Source organism: Aotus nancymaae, unplaced genomic scaffold (assembly GCF_030222135.1).
Source record: "Aotus nancymaae isolate 86718 unplaced genomic scaffold, 86718_ANA_hifiasm-v0.15.2.pri h1tg000020l, whole genome shotgun sequence".
Lineage (NCBI taxonomy): Eukaryota > Metazoa > Chordata > Mammalia > Primates > Aotidae > Aotus > Aotus nancymaae.
The window spans coordinates 7,028,190-7,046,119 of NW_026988432.1; positions in this window are offsets into that span (position 1 = coordinate 7,028,190).

Sequence of the window (17,930 nt, forward strand, 5' to 3'; positions counted from 1 at the left end):
AGAAGCACATTGGCTAGAAAGGATACAGGACAAAAACTTTTTCTTATCTGATGCAACTAACAAAATCAATTAGTATGCGGCTATATTTTATTAACTATTAAAAGCTTTCACTACAGGTTACTTAAAATTCTTCAGGTTTTATGCTTTTAAAAATTGCTTAGGTGCAAGTTATTTTAATACATTTTATTTCAAAATTATCCTCTAAAAATGGTTAAGATAGATTGATTGCATTGACACAAATATCAGAATATTTAGACTTTTCTTATTTTCTGAAAAGATCTTGCTTTCTCAAATGGCTTCCTAAAACTTAGAGTTCTGCAGATGATTTAGAACAAATGCGTTACATAATGACAGTGTGATAAAGTTGAATTACAGCTTTAGACAACTGCGTTGCTGTGTACAATACAGGTTTGAGTGGCTTAGTAAGACTGAAATGCTCTGATTTTAAGACATGTATGTTGTATTAAAATGATACAGCATTTCAAGTTAGAAAGCAATAGACTGATTTTATACTCTTCATACTAAAGGTATGAATGAATTTTATGAATGACAAAACTTATAATTGACATTTTATAAGTTTTATCATTCTAAAATCAAAATCTATTAACTATAAAGTATTCTGAAATAATTCAAAGCAAAATAGTAAGATATAGTTTCAATTTTTGTACTGAGGCCCAACAAAGTGTTATAAAGACATATTGGAGGAACAGCAGTAATATTAATAGATAAGTGGCTTCGAAAATAGAAAAATTAGCTTATTTTCCAGATTGATTTTCTCTTCTAGGAATGAAATATGTGTGATACATAGAGAAATAAGAGAAGGGAAGGAGAAAAATACAAAGAAAAAGAAAAAAATAGATTTTTAATTGAGAAAAACGTATGAGGCAAATGACATGCTGGATGCTTGTGTGTTGAATTAGGACATTTCCAGCTTCTGTCTTCTGGGAAAGCTGTTTACTGTGCCCAAACTAGACTGTCACCCCTACTTCTGTCTCCTCTTGGCCCTTTTCTTTTCATCTTTGAAGACAATTCCTTTCCTCACTTACTCTTTAGCATTATCTAAGCACTCGTTATAAAAGGCTGAGTTACATTCTCCCAAAAAAATATATGTTAGAGTCCCTCAGTACCTCAGAATGTGGCCTTATTTGGTTCGCAATAGGCTGTTGGCCCAGGGCCTGTCATGGGGTAGGGGCTAGGGGAGGGATAGCAGGGGTTCAGGCGCTAAAGGAGAGATAGCATTAGGAGAAATACCTAATGTAGATGACAGGGTGATGGATGCAGCAAACCATCATGGCACGTGTATACATATGTAACAAACCTGCACGTCCTGCACATGTACCCCAGAACTTAAAGTATAATCATCATAATAATAAAAAGAAAGAGGCTGTTGTCTGAAGTCCTAAAGTTAAAATGAGATTACTAGGATGGGCCCTAACCCAATCTAACTGGTGTTCTTATATAAAGGAGACATTTAGACACAGAACACACTGAGAGGGTCAGCAGCACATGAAGATAAAGGCAAAGACCAGAGTGATGCTTCTACAAGCCACGAACTCCAAAGATTGCTGAGGAAACCACCGGAAGTCGGGAGAGGCATGGAACACATTCCCCCACAGCACTCAGAGGGAGCCAACCCTGATGACACCAGGAGAGCAGACATTCAGCCTCCAGAGCTGAGACAGAGTAAATTTCAGGTGTCTAATCCCAGTTCATGGTACTTTGTCACAGCTGCCCTAGGAAATTAATAAACTCATTAAATATCTGTACAACATAATTGAGGAAAAATGGTCCTTATAACAACTCTGTTTAAAAAAATATAAAACATGATGTATCCATAGTTATTCATTGTTTCTAGAAATCATATCATTATAGCATTAAGAATATGGGTAAATACTTATGATAATGGCATCCCATAATTAAATCATAAAATTAAATAAGAAAAATAGAAATTATATGTTATGCAATTTTATTTTGAACCAAGCTATATTAACACTAAATTACAATGAGATATTAAAAGTGGTTTTACCTAGTAGGTGAAAAATAGGCAATCTAAATTTTATTTATTTTAAAACTATTTGTCTGTAAAATAAATTGTTGTCTTAATTTAGAAAAAAAATACAATTTAATGAAAATATATCCTCTTTTTAAAACAAGCAAAATCCTACTCTATGTACTGTTTTCCAAAGTGCTCTCTCCAGAAGTAATCATTTTTCCTCAAATTCTTTTTTCCAGTAAATATAGTTATAAATACAGATAAATAACTTTTAAACAATTAAAACATATTATATGCTTGTATAATATGTTTATATATATAATAGCAGTATATTTCTAGAATATAAACTCTTAAAAGGAATGACTAATAGTTTTGAAACTATAAAATGTAACTTAGTGTTCTAGTTTTTGCTTAATATAGATAACTGTAGCATATTTTAGTTTACATTTTAAAATAAACATTTAAAAAATTTAAATAAAATTATTAACTGATTAATATAATGAAATCATTTTAGAACAATTTTAGAATTAACAATCAATGCTATCTTTGAAATGTAAATATTCATATAACACGATGTGTTTTGTTGTTCAGAACATTGGCTATGGTGGTTAATTTCATGTTTCAACTTGTCTGGGTTGAAGGATACCCACCTAGTAGATCAAACACAATTTTGGGGTATGTCTGTGAGGGTGTGTTCAAGAGACTGGTATTGGCTCAGTAGACTGATTAAAGAGAAGTTCACCCTCGCCAATGTGGGCAGGCATCATCCAATCAATTGAGGGCCAAACAGAACAAAAAGAACAGCAAATTGTCTCTGTCTCTACTTGAGCTGGGACATTCATCTCTGCTCTCAGAAATTAGCTCCACTTGTTCTCTTGCCTGCAATCTTAGAGAATTACACCATCAGTTCTCCTGGTTCCTCTTCCATAATCACACAAGTCAATTTCCATAATAAATCTCTTTGTGTATATCTATACATATCCCATGGGTTCTGTTTATCCAGAGAACCCTGACTAACACATTGTCCTCACCAGGTTGTTCAATAACTCTATGAGGAAAGATTCTATGGTAAAATAAATGAGACAAATTAGAATGTTCTAGCCTTCTCTTTAATATATTTTTAAATTCAGAATTTCCTAAACTTCTTTGATTACAGAATCTCTTCTGTGAGCAATACTTACCACTATTCTATCAATTTAGTTTTCCAAATAATGAAATTAGAAAAACACTGATTAATCTACTTTTTATCTGGACTAAAAGAAAAAAGGAAAGAGTTAAATAGAAAATATATACTGGTAGATACTGATAATTAAAAGAACCTTATTGTATATAGATGTACATACTGTCTAATATCAAAATAATCTATTAAACTGTGTCTAAATAATCTATTAAACATAGTCTTCTGTGTACTATGCATATAGAGGAACATTTTCTTTTTTTTTGAGACGGAGTTTCGCTCTTGTTACCTAGGCTGGAGTGCAATGGCACGATCTCGGCTCACCGCAACCTCCGCCTCCTAGGTTCAGGCAATTCTCCTGCCTCAGCCTCCTGAGTAGCTGGGATTACAGGTACGCACCACCATGCCCAGCTAATTTTTTGTATTTTTAGTAGAGACGGGGTTTCACCATGTTGACCAGGTTGGTCTCGATCTCTTGACCTCGTGATCCACCCGCCTCGGCCTCCCAAAGTGCTGGGATTACAGGCTTGAGCCACCGGGAACATTTTCAATAGATATTTACTGTTATAAATACCTGTTTTCATAGTTGCAAAACCATTAGTAGTACAAAAAGTCTTGTTTAGAAACACCAATTAGCAATTACCATTAGACTAAATTGCATAATGTTTGAAAATCTATAGAAACATCTGTTTGCATCTATTGAAAACAAATATTCAAAGATACAGTATACGGAATTCATATATAGAGATTTGACTCATAGTGTACCTTTATTTTAAATATTAGATCTCTTTCAGTACTGATCTGACCAAAAATTTCAGTTATACTCTCATTTACTTTTAATAATCTTATACAGTGGGATATTTGGGTTTTGACCATCATGCCTTTGGATAGTTGGTTGTGGTACTGAAATTAAGTTATAAAAATAATTATACAATAATAATGTAGGCATGAAAAAATACACAAATAATTTACTAATGTGTTACTTAATCATAATTATGGAGCTATGGGGTTAACCTAAAAAGGTAACATTTAGTTATAATATTTTTATCTATTTTGTGCTTTTAACATTTTACATTCACTTTCTGTGCTTTGCCATGTTTAGAAATGGAGAGAACATAAACAAAGAGATTATCTTTTGACGATCAGAAGAGAATAATTTGCTGCACATCTTAGAAAACTGAAAAGTTCTGAAAATTATCTGTATTCTTGATTGCACATCTTAATAATCATTTCAATATTCATGATGATTATCAGAACATGGACTATTAGATATTTATTTGACTTATGCAGCTCTGAAAAACACCATCTATTTCTAGCAAATTATACTGTAGAATATGGCAATCAACAGAATAGACACGAACACCAAACTAGTAATTCCAGTTGACTAATTTCCTGCAATGTAGTAGTTTAAAAAAGGAAATATACACATCTACATGTAATAGAAATATGTATAATATTGTACATTAATACATATTGTGGAAGATAGAGTTGAACTTAGAGCAACGATTCATAGGAAAGTATGTTTCTAATAATAAAAAGGAGAAAATATAAAGGAATAGGAGCAAAACAAATGGCTTCAGTCCTTAAGTAAAAACACATACGATAATCCTAGAACAAACAATAAAAGATATCTTGTATTTTATCAACAGAATACAGTGGACCATATGTATAAATGAAATATTGCAATAAAAGATAATTTTAACAAACAGAAAAAGAGATGATGTTGAATAAAGCAATAATGATATATGTGGCACAGAGATCAAGGTATAAATAAAAGAAGAGCTGAAAAAGATAATTATTGGATAATGTGAATCACAGCACCTATCACGGATGCTATTTCTAGGAAGTGATACTAGATAACTTGTCCAGACATGTTCGGTCCATGCATCCAGTTCCTGTTAACATTTTTGTCCCATAGCAATAGGTGTGGGGTTCTGTGCTTCAACCTCAATGCTCAGCCTTATTCCCTACTTCACAGAGAGCTACAGGAAAGAACTGGCCGGGGTAGTAAAGCATACTGAATTGCTTCCTGCACCTTGGCTCTATTTCAGTGGCTGATGCTTTAAAATGGGATAGTTCATTAACATATCAGGTAGAGAATACAAAATAGGAAGGATTTGGGAAAAGTCTGAGGCTTCATGTTTTTCATTTCTTGGGATTCCTTCTTAACACTGTCTTATCTTTTGTTTTGCACTTCCTTTTAATTACTAAATTTAGCTTCAATGTGGGACAGAGAATTTAGTTCTTGTGATTTCACAAGATGCATCACAATCTGAATATGAAGGCTCATGAATTGCTGGTCATAGGGAGATGCATCCTGTTCTAAGAAAACTGTGTGCTGTGCACTTAGCTCTCTTAAAGAGTCAAGCTTAAATGGAAGCTGTTTTGCTTCCTTGCAGTGTAGGGAATGACTCAGGATTTAGTTAACACACCAGAACACCTTGCTATTTTTCTACTTCTGGAGCTAAAGCTCTATCCTCCAGTCATAATCTGAGTTCTAAAATACAGTCGGGAATGGCTTAATTCACTCCTTTAGTGCCTATAGCAAGGATTGACAGCATCCTTGCTAGGAACGAAGTAGCTTTACTTTACCTCAGGGAAGTCAATATTTTTCTGCTTATTACTTGCTCTATACTATATCCTGGTACCAACTTCTGTATCAGTCTTTCAAGTAATAGACATCTAATTCAAATAAACATAAGCAAAAAGTTTAAATTTACTGGCGTACACATCTGGGAAGTCCAGAGAAATTTGCCTCTCCAGCAATTACTCAAATAATATAATGAGTTTACAAATCTATGTAGGGTAGAGGGATAGGGTATAATGACCACATGTACCCTGACATTTCCACAGCTAAAAATCAAGCTAGATTCTTATTCTCAGTGTCCTCATATTAGTTCCAATGGAGAGTTCTGATTGACTCTGAGAAATATGCCTTAGCAAAAGGAATGAATTACTATGTTCAAGTAAAACCAGATCACATGTACAGCTTTGTGATAGCAGAGAAAAGTGGATGATGGGCATTACGATTGCTAGGCCCCAAGAAGTATGTTTGTACTACAGTTAGGGGATAGTCTATATTTTGAAAAATACTGAGCAGAACAAAAGAAAACATTTCCTCTGCAATATCCCCGAAACATACACAAATAACAAAACATACAATAAGTTAAAACTCAAGTTTATCTTTTAAACAAATGGCATGTAAAGTAGTAAAAAATGTAATTAAAAGAAACCACATTAGAAATATGAGAAAAACACAATGGATTCAAAGGAGAGAGAAATAACACATATTTTCATGAGTGAAATATTGCAGTTGAGTCTTGAAGAACAGACAGAATTTCAGTAAGCAGATATGAAAAAGAAAATTTATTCCAGGTATGAGTCATGATATGAAGAAAGGAATGAGGATAATATCATATGCCATGCTCGGGAAAATATTTAATGAAAACAGGTTGTATTCATGAGAAAAATGTATTAATTGATGGTTAAATAAACATATATATTTCTAAGGATACATATATTTACACACAGACACACACACATATATATATACTTAAAATGTTGTACAAACTTTTGTTTTTTAAGTGTATCTAGACACACAAATAGATATACACATGTAGACATATGCATGAGTGACTTCATGTATATGAAACATACATATATTTCCTAGCTCTGTCTGCTGAGAGAACCAGAAGCAGTAACACTCTACTAACACCTACCACTCAAATCTTGGTTTCTAAACCCTATTCACAATAAAAAGAACCAGGGCTTCTTGTAGAGGGGGTTAATTTCCAGACTACGGCAGGCGAAACTCAAGATAATCCTGGAGCATCATATGGTGGTACAAGAAAATAAGGAAGCTCAAAAACTTAAAAGGAGGGAAGGCTTGTTAAAAGAACATGGAAATCAACCTGAAGGAGTTCCTAATGGCCTAAGATAGAAAAATTTGAGAAACACACAAATACTACACAATCAGATTTTAACTTCAAAAATGAAAAATATTACTGACTTCATACTAATAGAAACAAATCTTTGAGTAAATGAATAAAAAAATATACATAAGTAAATGAACAAGAGAGAAGAGACAGCTCTTTGTCACTTTAGAATTCCAATTAATAGAAAGTAAGGGCCGGGCGCGGTGGCTCAAGCCTGTAATCCCAGCACTTTGGGAGGCCGAGGCGGGTGGATCACAAGGTCAAGAGATCGAGACCATCCTGGTCAACATGGTGAAACCCCGTCTCTACTAATACAAAAAAATTAGCTGGGCATGGTGGCGCGTGCCTGTAATCCCAGCTACTCAGGAGGCTGAGGCAGGAGAATTGCCTGAACCCAGGAGGCGGAGGTTGCGGTGAGCCGAGATCGCGCCATTGCACTCCAGCCTGGGTAACAAGAGCGAAACTCCGTCTCAAAAAAAAAAAAAAGAAAGTAAGATATCAAGAATCATCATCAGGCAAACACCATGGAAATAAATGTTCCAATGAGGTACATCAGTGGAGACTAAAATTAGTGAGTGAAAGCTTACAGAGAAACAGGGTCTTCATAGTCTCAAAGTATCTCCCCCAAGATCCTTAACAACTACTAAGGAACAGATAATAACTTTATGATAGGGAAACCTAGTAGACACACATTTAGCTGAATCACCAATAATAAGACATATACACATCATTGATTCCTTAATATGATACTCTGAGGAAACAACACAGTCTCTTTGGTACTGTCAAAATTGCATAACCTATTCTTATCACCAGAAGGTATTAGGCAAACGCAAACTGTGAATGGCTATGAAATGACTAATCTTCAAGACTGTTAAGGTCTTGAAGTGTCCTTGTTTGTCCTTTCACAGAAGGACAATGTAAAAATGTGAAAAAGTTGACTTTTACAGTAGTAGAGAGTAGAATAGTTGTTACCAGAGGCTGGGGAAGGTAGAAGGAGAGGAAATAGGGAGAGATTGGCCAATGGGTACAAAATTAAAGTTAGACAGCATTACCAAAATGCCAAAGTTTTGGCCTAAGTCATGCTGCTCACCATACAGAAAGCCAATCACTGGGACAATGAGTATTACCAGGAAGTGTTTAATTGGGTTCTGCAGCCAAGGAGAATGGGAGGTCACTCTCAAATCTGTCTCCCTGAACAACTAAAATTTAGGGTTCATACAGCAGGAAATAAATGAAACTAGGTATGAAAAGAAAGGAATTAGGTATGATAAGGAAGAGGAATTGGTCAATAGGAAGCAGATGGTCACTTAGGCCATCATGATGGTGATGGGTCTGATGTCCCATTGTCCAGGCATAGTGATTTCGTGAGTTTTAATCCCTTGATACTATCCAGGAGTCTCAACAGTTGGTTTCCTGAGAAATGAACTCAGATAACACAAATGTAACTCAAGTCTTGAGTTTCAAGACTGGGAGGGTCAATTTCTATGTTTATTCAAAAGAAACCATAAACATCAACTGTCAGTTATTTTATGGGACAATTGAGCCAACAGGAGAAATAAGTTCTGGTGGTCTATTGCAAGTAGGGTGACTATAATTGGCAATCATGTATATTTCAAAATAGGTAGATGAAAATATTTTGAATATTCTTACCACAGAGAAATGATAAATTGTAGAGGTTAAATGGATATGCTAATTACCCTGATTTAATCATTACACAATGTATGCATGTGTCAAAACATCACATTGTACCCCATAAATATATATAATTATTATTTATGAATTAAAATTGCAACAGTTTTAGTTTGTCTTCATTAAAACTCCTGCTGAAATTTGATTCCTAATGTGGTAGTGTTGGGAGGTACAGCCTAGTGGAAGGTATTAGGGGCATGGAGGTGGATCCCTAATGAATGGCTTGGTGCTTTTCTCATAGTAGTGAGTAAGTTCTCCTTCTGGGGTCACTGGATTAGTTCTCACAGGAATAGATTCATTCCCACAAGAGTAGATTGTTATAAAGCCTGGTCACCCTTCCACTCAGGTTTTCTCTCTTTGCACATATCAGCTTCCCCTATGACTTTTGCCATGTTATAGTGCAGTAGGAAAAGCCTTCACCAGAAACCAGGACCATGCCCTTGAACTGCCTAGCGTATGGAACTGTGATCTAAATAAACCTCTTTTCTTTATAAATTACTTAGACTGAGGTTTTCTGCAACAATAACAGAAAACAGACTAAACAAAAATAAAATAATACTTTTTAAAAAGTTTCAATATCATGAAAGACAAAGAAAAATTGTGGAATGGTTATAGACAGGAGAAATATAAGGGAAAAATAACAATTTTATGCAATTTGATATCTTGACTAGAATCCTTGGACGTAGAATGAGCATTAGTAGAAAGTCTTGGTGAAATTAGGATGAGGTCTATACTTTAGTTAATGAAAATGTACCAGTGTTAAAGCCCTTTTCTTAATTAGACTATGACTACGTAAAATTGTAATATTAGGAGCAATGAGATTCAAGATGTAAGGAAACTTTCCACATAGGTTTTGTAACTTTTCTGTAAATTTAAAATTATTTCAATGTAAAACTTTTTTTAAAACTGTATGTGTACACACACACGGTGTGTGTGCATAGGTAAAACGTTTGTCTTTTATGGTCCTAATGCCTCTAGACCCAGTTTAAAAGTTCTTACAGGAAAAAAGACCTTCAGGCCTCTATTTGCTGAATTGGAACTACTACCCCTAACAACCTCATATTATGCTTAATTACATAAAATTGCAGAATCATTTCAGCAGTCTAATAATTAAAATTATATATCACCTATTACAGTGGGACAAAGATCTCACAGCCATAAATAGTGAAATAGCTTTTCCATTTTATTCATAACCACAGTAAGTAATAAAGTCATGCTAAAGGAAGCCTTCTCATATGCATATTTTAGTCATTGTCATTGCCACATTTCTAAAATAATTTAAATTATCTAAATGTGTGGAGTTTTTAGCAAGAATAGCTTAAGAGGAAGGGCATATATTGGCTACGAACGGTATTTTAAAATTAACTCCTGTTGTATTTTGTGACTCAAAATATATCCACACCAGCCTACATGAATAGGTGCAGGTTAAGAGGCTGCATAGCAACAAAAGTAAGCGTTGGGAAAGAGATGCCTTTTTTTGGTTTATTTGTTGAAAGCTTTGGACACTGCTGTTCAGAAAACTGCCCCCACACACATAAACATAGAATTTGGGGGAGTTGAAGTGATTACTTTTAGAGTAAGTGATCTAATTTTAGTGTTTAAAGTAGCAGCACTCCTATGCAGAGGACAGTGGGATAATATGAAATCTTATGATTGAAATTAGGCTTATAGGAGCATTTTATGTGACCATTTTTATTAAACTATAAATCAATCAAGATAAATGGAATCAGGAGTCAAATCCTATATTTAATTTAACTAACCATTCATTTGACTGTATTAAAAGCTGTTCAAGTCAAATGAATTATGTAACAATGCACTTTTTATAAAACACATTTTAATATTTTTCAAGTATAAGTAAACCTTGCCACAATTGCATTCATAGTTTTGAAATTTCCATTTCTATCAATGTTACTGGACATCTTCATGATTTCGATGATTCAAACCGTAACCTAGCATTAGAGTGAACCTAGCATTAACAGTGAAATGACACAATATTTCATATATTAGATAGATTAGATAGATAGCAGATAGATAGACAGATAGATAGCAGAGAGATTGATGATAGATAGATTAGATAGATAAATGATAGGATAGATAAATGACAGGATAGATAGATGATAGATAGATAGATAAATGATAGGAGAGATGATAGATGATAGGAGAGGTGATAGATACATAGATACATACATAGATATAGACAGATGACAGATAAATAGATTAGATAGATAGATACATAGACAGATGATAGACAGATGATAATAGATTAGATAGACAGACAGATAGATAGATAGATAGAGGATAGATAGATAGATAGATGAGGATAGATTAGATTGATAGATTGCTCCTAGTTTCTACGGCTGATTGTGGGGGTGGTAGATAGACTCTAAGATCAAGAGTCAGGGTATGTGCCACTCATTTGCACTGTCTTTTATGAGTTTTGCAAGTGCTTTTATGCCTCGCATGTGGGTAGGCAGGTATTATTTCTGTTTTACAAAGATCATCTGAGAGATTGAAGGTCTCCTGGACTTTGCAGTTGACACCAGGACCAGAAGTCCACCCCCTGACCCTCCATCTCACATTCTTTCTCCCACTCCAAGAATCAGCCATAGAAACCAGGGGCAGGGCCTCTGCTTTAGTTCCCTTATTTGTGAAATGAGAATAATAATAGTACCTGTTTTGTAGGGTTGCTATGAGGTTTAAATGAGCTGTTATACACCTAGTATAGTGCCTGGCACACAAACGTGTGAGCTCTCAGAAGGGATAGTGATATCCCCTAACCGCTAACCCTGTTACATGAGGGACAGACAAATCATCTGGTTTGGGTGCCCCATCCTGTCATGCAGATAAATCCCACACTCTGATGTCTACAAGATGAAAATCTATGAAAGCTGGTGGTGTCATACAGTCTGAACCTGAAGGTCAGAGAAACCAGGGAGCTGCTGTCATAATTCCTAGCATCCAAACACCCAAGAACCTGGAGCTCTGATTTCTATGGGCAGAGGAAGATGGATGTCCCAGCTCAAGAGAGAGTGAATCCACCCTTGCTATGCACTTTCATTCTATCCAGGCCCCCAACAGATTGGGTTGACACCCACTACATTGGTGAGGGCAGTCTTCTTGGTCTAGTCATTTAAATGCCAATCTCTTTCAAAAACACTCTCAGGCTTACTTAGAAATAATGCTTTACCAGCTATGTGGACATCCCTTAACCCAGCCAAATTAACATATAAAAGTAACTATCACAGATGTCCTAAAAATAAGTAACTTTTATGCTCCTTTGCATATTCTGTTCACTCTGAGCTCTTCTCTGGTTAGCTACTTTTAGACATTTAGACTCAGCTTGGTCACCAGCTTCTATCTCCATGGCAAAGCTCTCCCCCAAGACTCACCACTTTGTATGCAAATTGCCCGTCAGAATGTGAGCTTCTTGAGGATAGGGGTAATGCCCATCTCTGTGTAAGCTTTCACTAGGAATAACCAAATGCAAACTCTCTCTGGCATTTGTTCTCAGGCTCATTTGCCGCAGGCTGAGCAGCTCTGCCCCATCCATCCCATCCTATGACCTAGAAAGACAATGGCTGCCTTGAGGACAAGCTCCTCATGGCAAAGGTTAGAAGCTTCCTAAGGCATAAGTAGAAACACATATACATGACACATGCTGCTAAATCTTGGAAGCAACACAATGTCATTGTTGCCTACATTTTATTGAACAAATAAAGTCACATGGCCAAGCCAAATATATCCATGGAGAAGACAAACATGTCCCTCCCATGGAAGTGGAGAGGTGGGAATATGAATGAATATTTGCTGACAACTAATCATTTATCATGATCTAAATATCACCAATGTCTAGGACAGAGTCTCTGGCACATAGTAGGTGTTTAATCTGTTTTAGTAGGCTGCAATTCTCTTAACAAAAGATTTAAATGTTTTACAATTCCTTAAACTTTGAAAAGTAAGCAGGCTAAAAGCAGGGTCAAATGTAGCTTAGTCACTAATTTAGAATCTAATCACATTTCCTACAAGTTCTTTGCTTGTTTATCCTTCTCCTTGGCTCCACCACGATCTCCATGATGTCTCATCTCATTAGTATCCTCACCCATGGATAGTTGTCTTGACATCTGAGAAGTGAGCACTAAAGGCTCCTTGAATAAAGAATAAACGAACGTCAGTTAGAAAGAAAAAGAAGACCAAAATAAGTCAAAGCAAAGCTAAGACAACAAAGCAAGCTGCACATGTGCCAGGAGGAACTCTTCCCCTGTGGAGCTCATCACTGGACTTCTGCATTTACTAGAATATTTGTTCTTTCCTTTGAAATGATAGTGAAAAACATTTTGCTTAGCCATGTGTTATAATTTATCAGAAGGTAGGCCTCCAAATCTGCTTTTGCTTGCTAAATCATTAGTCATACAGGGTAAATGATGAAAATGCAAAGAGAACAAGATTGAAATTTGAAGTCCCTAGAACCACAGAAAAAAGAATCATGGAATATTTATAGCTCAATGAGCTTTTATAGTTAATCTAACCTTGCTAGCTGAATTAGAATACAAAAAGATCAAATTGAAAATAATGATAAATGGTACTCAATAATACAACTATCCATAATTATGTACTTATGAAGGTACAGTCTAAAAGTAACCCAAGTATCTTGTTTGGATTTCAGTATTCTTTGCACTTCCCTCTGCCTCCTTGATATTTGCAATTAATTCTGCTATAAAAATATTAGTATTAATATACTCATATAATATAAAAATATTAATCTTTTCTACGCATTTCACAATTATGGCTTTATACTTATAAAGAGATTTATGCAAAATCCATGGATAAAATTCATAAACTTAGTATTGAGCAAAAGAAAAAGCAAGAAAAGTCAGTGTATTATTGCATTTATGTAAAATTCAAAATCGGGCAAAATACTGGATGCGGTTAGAAGTTGAGGAGTGTTTTTTTTTTTTCTTTTGAGATGGAGTTTCGTTCTGTCGCCAGGCTGGAGTACAGTGGCGCGATCTCGGCTCACTACAACCTCTGCCTCCCGAGTTCAAGCGATTCTCCTGCCTCACCCTCCATAGTAGCTGAGATTTCAGGTGCCCAGCACAAAGCCCAGCTAATTTTTTGTGTCTTTAGTAGAGATGGGATTCACCATGTTGGCCAGGCTGGTCTCGAACTCCTGACCTCTTGATTTGCCCGCCTCAGCCTCCCAAAGTGCTGGGATTACAGGTGTGAGCCACTGCGCCCGGCCAAGGAGTGGTTACTTTTACTGAAGGGGGAGTATTGGGAGGGACAGAGGTAAAGATTGGTTTGGGAAGGCTTGGAAGATGCTGTTCATGTACTGCTTCTTCCTCTAGATGATATTCACATGGAAATGTCCACTGTACGGACGCTTTAAAAATCCTTGCCACCACTCTTTTTCATTAAACAAGTATTAGTGTACTTCAGATATTCTTGTATTGTCATTCTCTAAATAGTTTGGCACTGCTTCTTAATTTGTTTTTCCTGAAAGTCCTAGTTCCCGAGTTCTCCAAGCAATCCTTTGTTCAGGGTCCCTTCTTATGACACCTATGCCTCTGTTGCAGGTTTCCTTGGAGACACTTCTACTCTGCCACCCTTTAGAAAGATGACGCTGCTGACTGGGCGTGGTGGCTCAGCCTGTAATCCCAGCACTTTGGGAGGCCGAGGCAGGTGGTTCATGTTAGGTCAGGAGTTCAAGACCAGCCTGACCAACATGGTGAAACCCAGTCTCTACTAAAAATACAAGAAATTAGCCGGGCATGGTGGCATGCACCTGTAATCCCAGCTACTCAGGAGGCTGAGGCAGAAGAATCACTTGAACCCGGGAGGCGAAGGTTACGGTGAGCCAAGATTGCACCACTGCACTCCAGCCTGGGCAATAAGAATGAAACAATGTCTAAAAAAAAAAAAAGGAAGGAAGGAAGGAAGGGAGGAAGGGAGGGAGGGAAGGAAGGGAAAATAAAAGAAATATGATGCTTCTGAGAACACCATGCTGTGTTCCCTTCTGCAGTTTCAGCCCCTCGCTGGACAATTACATGGTGTCCAAATCTCCAGTGACAGATAACTTACCATTATGCACGTTTTTGTACTACAAAGATAATAAAAGGTATTATAGAAAATCATATAATTCTATTTAAAAAAAAGTATCTCTCCCTTCCCTTCTCCTTCTATACTTAAACATACGTGGACATGCACAGAGTCCAAAGAAAGAAATAAAAGGAAGACACTCAAAAGAAGAAAAGGAAGCCAATAGACACTTTTACCTCGACACACACACGGAAAACAAGACAGTTACCTTTATTATAAAATTGGAACATCAAATGTATGATCTATGAAATTGTTTTCACCTTACACATAAATAGGATTTGTATATGGATATGGTTTGTGCGCCATGCTTCTGGAGATAAGAATAATAACATGTATTCTACTCTTGGATATTTTTATTTTTAGTTTAAATTATGTTAGATAAATGTTCTTCGTTGTGGAAAGGTAAATTCAGAAATGTAAAATTGCTAAATTGAAGAGGATGGACATTAACAAACGGCTCTCCTGAAATGTAACAATTTACCCTCCCAGAATAGATGCATAAAAGTGCTCTGGTGCCCATTTACCTGAGAGGAGACAGCAGTGGGTATCTTTTGTACATAAAAATGGAGCTTTATGCTTTTGATTCAGTTTGGCTTTTATAAATACATGAAAAAAATATTTATTTTATTTGCTTGATTGGTAATTAAGGCAAAAATAATTTAAAAGGCATCTCCAGCTTTTTCATTCCCAAAAAGCATATTGTATCAGTTTCTTATTGTTGCTACAACAAATTGCCCAGATGTGATGGCTTAACTAGCACAGCCTTATTATTTTACAGTCCTGGAAATCGGAAGTCCAAAATAAATCTCACTGGGCTAAAATCAAGATGTCAGCAAGGGCTGCATTCCTGCTGGTAACCACAGGGAAACATCCATCTCCTCCTACTTTCCAGTTTCTCAGGGCTTCCACATTCTCCCTCTGGCAGCCCCTTCCTCTGTCTTCAAAGCCATCAGCATAAGCACCTTCAAATTTCGCTCTGACTCAAACCTCCTTTGCCTCCTCCTTTAAGGAATCCTTGTGATTAGATTGGGCAAAGAAAAGCCAGAATAATCTCTTTATTTTAAGGTCAGCTGATTAGCAATCATACCTCTATCTACAACCTTAATTCTCCCTTGTCACGTAACTTAGCATATTCACAAGCTCGAGGATTAAAACCTGAACATCTTTGGGAGCCATTATTCAGCCTACCACTCACTTTATTATCCACCTCTTAGCTATTTATACAGAAGAGAGAAGAAAGATGAGAGACAGAGAGAGAGAGAGAGAGAGAAAGAAATAGGCACATACACACATACGTAGAGATACGGAGACTTGACTTTCCCAAAACGTGTGCGACCCTTTATAAAGTTTCTTGTCTTGCTGCCAAAAAATGCCCTCAAGACTTGCTTTGTTTTCAAGACCTGAACTCCAGAGGAAAGTTTTCTCATATTATCTTTTGTTGGTGCCTGCAGGATTTCTATCTCCCATGATAATGCAGAATTCAGAAGAGGAAAGAGCTGTACTTTTCTTTTATGAAGTGGGATAAATCCAGTAAATTAAGAAACAGGGCAAAAGGAAGACTTGGGGGACCTCAGGCAGATTCTTGAATGATAGCCTTTAGGGAACAGAACACATGGAAGTTAAGGATATGGAAATTAATTTCCTTAAAGATTTCTTGTGTTTCCAGTTTGAAGACTGTTGCTCTAGGAGATTGTGTGGTTCCTACAAATACTTCAGTCTAAGATTAGAATTAAAAAGAAAAACAAATTAGATTGACTGTAATTTTAAAAAATGAATTGAGCTTTTCTTGCCTCTAATTAGCAGAATAGAGTTTGAGAGAACAACAATGTCAGCAAAAAGGAATTTACTGCCACGAGAAAGTCTTTTTGTTTTGTTTGTAGCAACCTAATGTCAGATGGGTAGTGTTCCCTCTTTACTTGGAATTGGCCACACCCACAGTAATTGTTCACATTTGCATAGTGCTTCTTCTGTATTGGGAATTACTGTAAACAGTTTTCATATACTAATTCATTTGATCTTCCTCAGAAATGAGATATAAGCTATTAAATCCTCACTTTTGAGGCACATCATAGTTAATAGTCATGTAGCTGGCAAGTTGTGGAGCTGTCTTTGAACTTGAGCATCTAGCACAAAGTAAGGCTTTCCAGAAGATGCTATATCTCATTCCTGATCTGACAGTAGGTTGGCCCATTTTTCCATCTGGCTTGTTCCACTATACCTTGAAGATGTTAATGCCTTCCGAGTTTCTGCCATATATTATGTATGGTGCTGAGTTCTAAGAATTCAAAAATGAATAAGCAACAATTCATATGTAATTTTCACTATTCATTTTAACAAAAATAGTGTTTCTATTGGTTATAAAATTGTTATAAATTAAATTAAAAACTAAAGTATTATCTAAAATTTAAGAGCATTAAAAGCACATAACCATACATACTTTACAATGCTATACATCTTAATTTGTTTTCCAAAATATACCTAGAAGAAATCATGTGCAAAAAACTGTTAATACTACACCCTCAGGTGATGTTCAAAGGTCACTGAGACCTTTTCAACCAAACCAGATTTCCTCTAAGATGCTTAAGGACATTGTTCCTCAGCAATCTTAGTGGGAGCCAGAAATAGAGATCACCTCAAAGAGATTTCTAAGTGTAGCTTATGTATAATGGAGAGAAATCCACACAGTTATTGAGAAAATAGTTGTGGCAAAGGCTTGGCCATCGTGAACTGGAAGGGACAGAGACAGTACAAAGTCAAGGAGGTGTTGGAACCCTGAGGTTCTATGGGCAGTAAGCAGGTTGGCAAACTGCTTAACTGCATGCAAACATGCACTGCCTCTCAAAAAGAGAAGGATGACTCAGAGGGTGAAACCAAGAAACCAGAGGGTAGAGCCAAAATCATGGAAGATTATTTCCAGGCATTGAAACCTATTCAAGAAAAACCCATCATTTGTCCTGTTGGATTTACAAATTGTTGTGGACCAGCAACCCTTTACCTTCCATTCTCCCTCGCATGGATCTTCATAACTATTACCTTATGC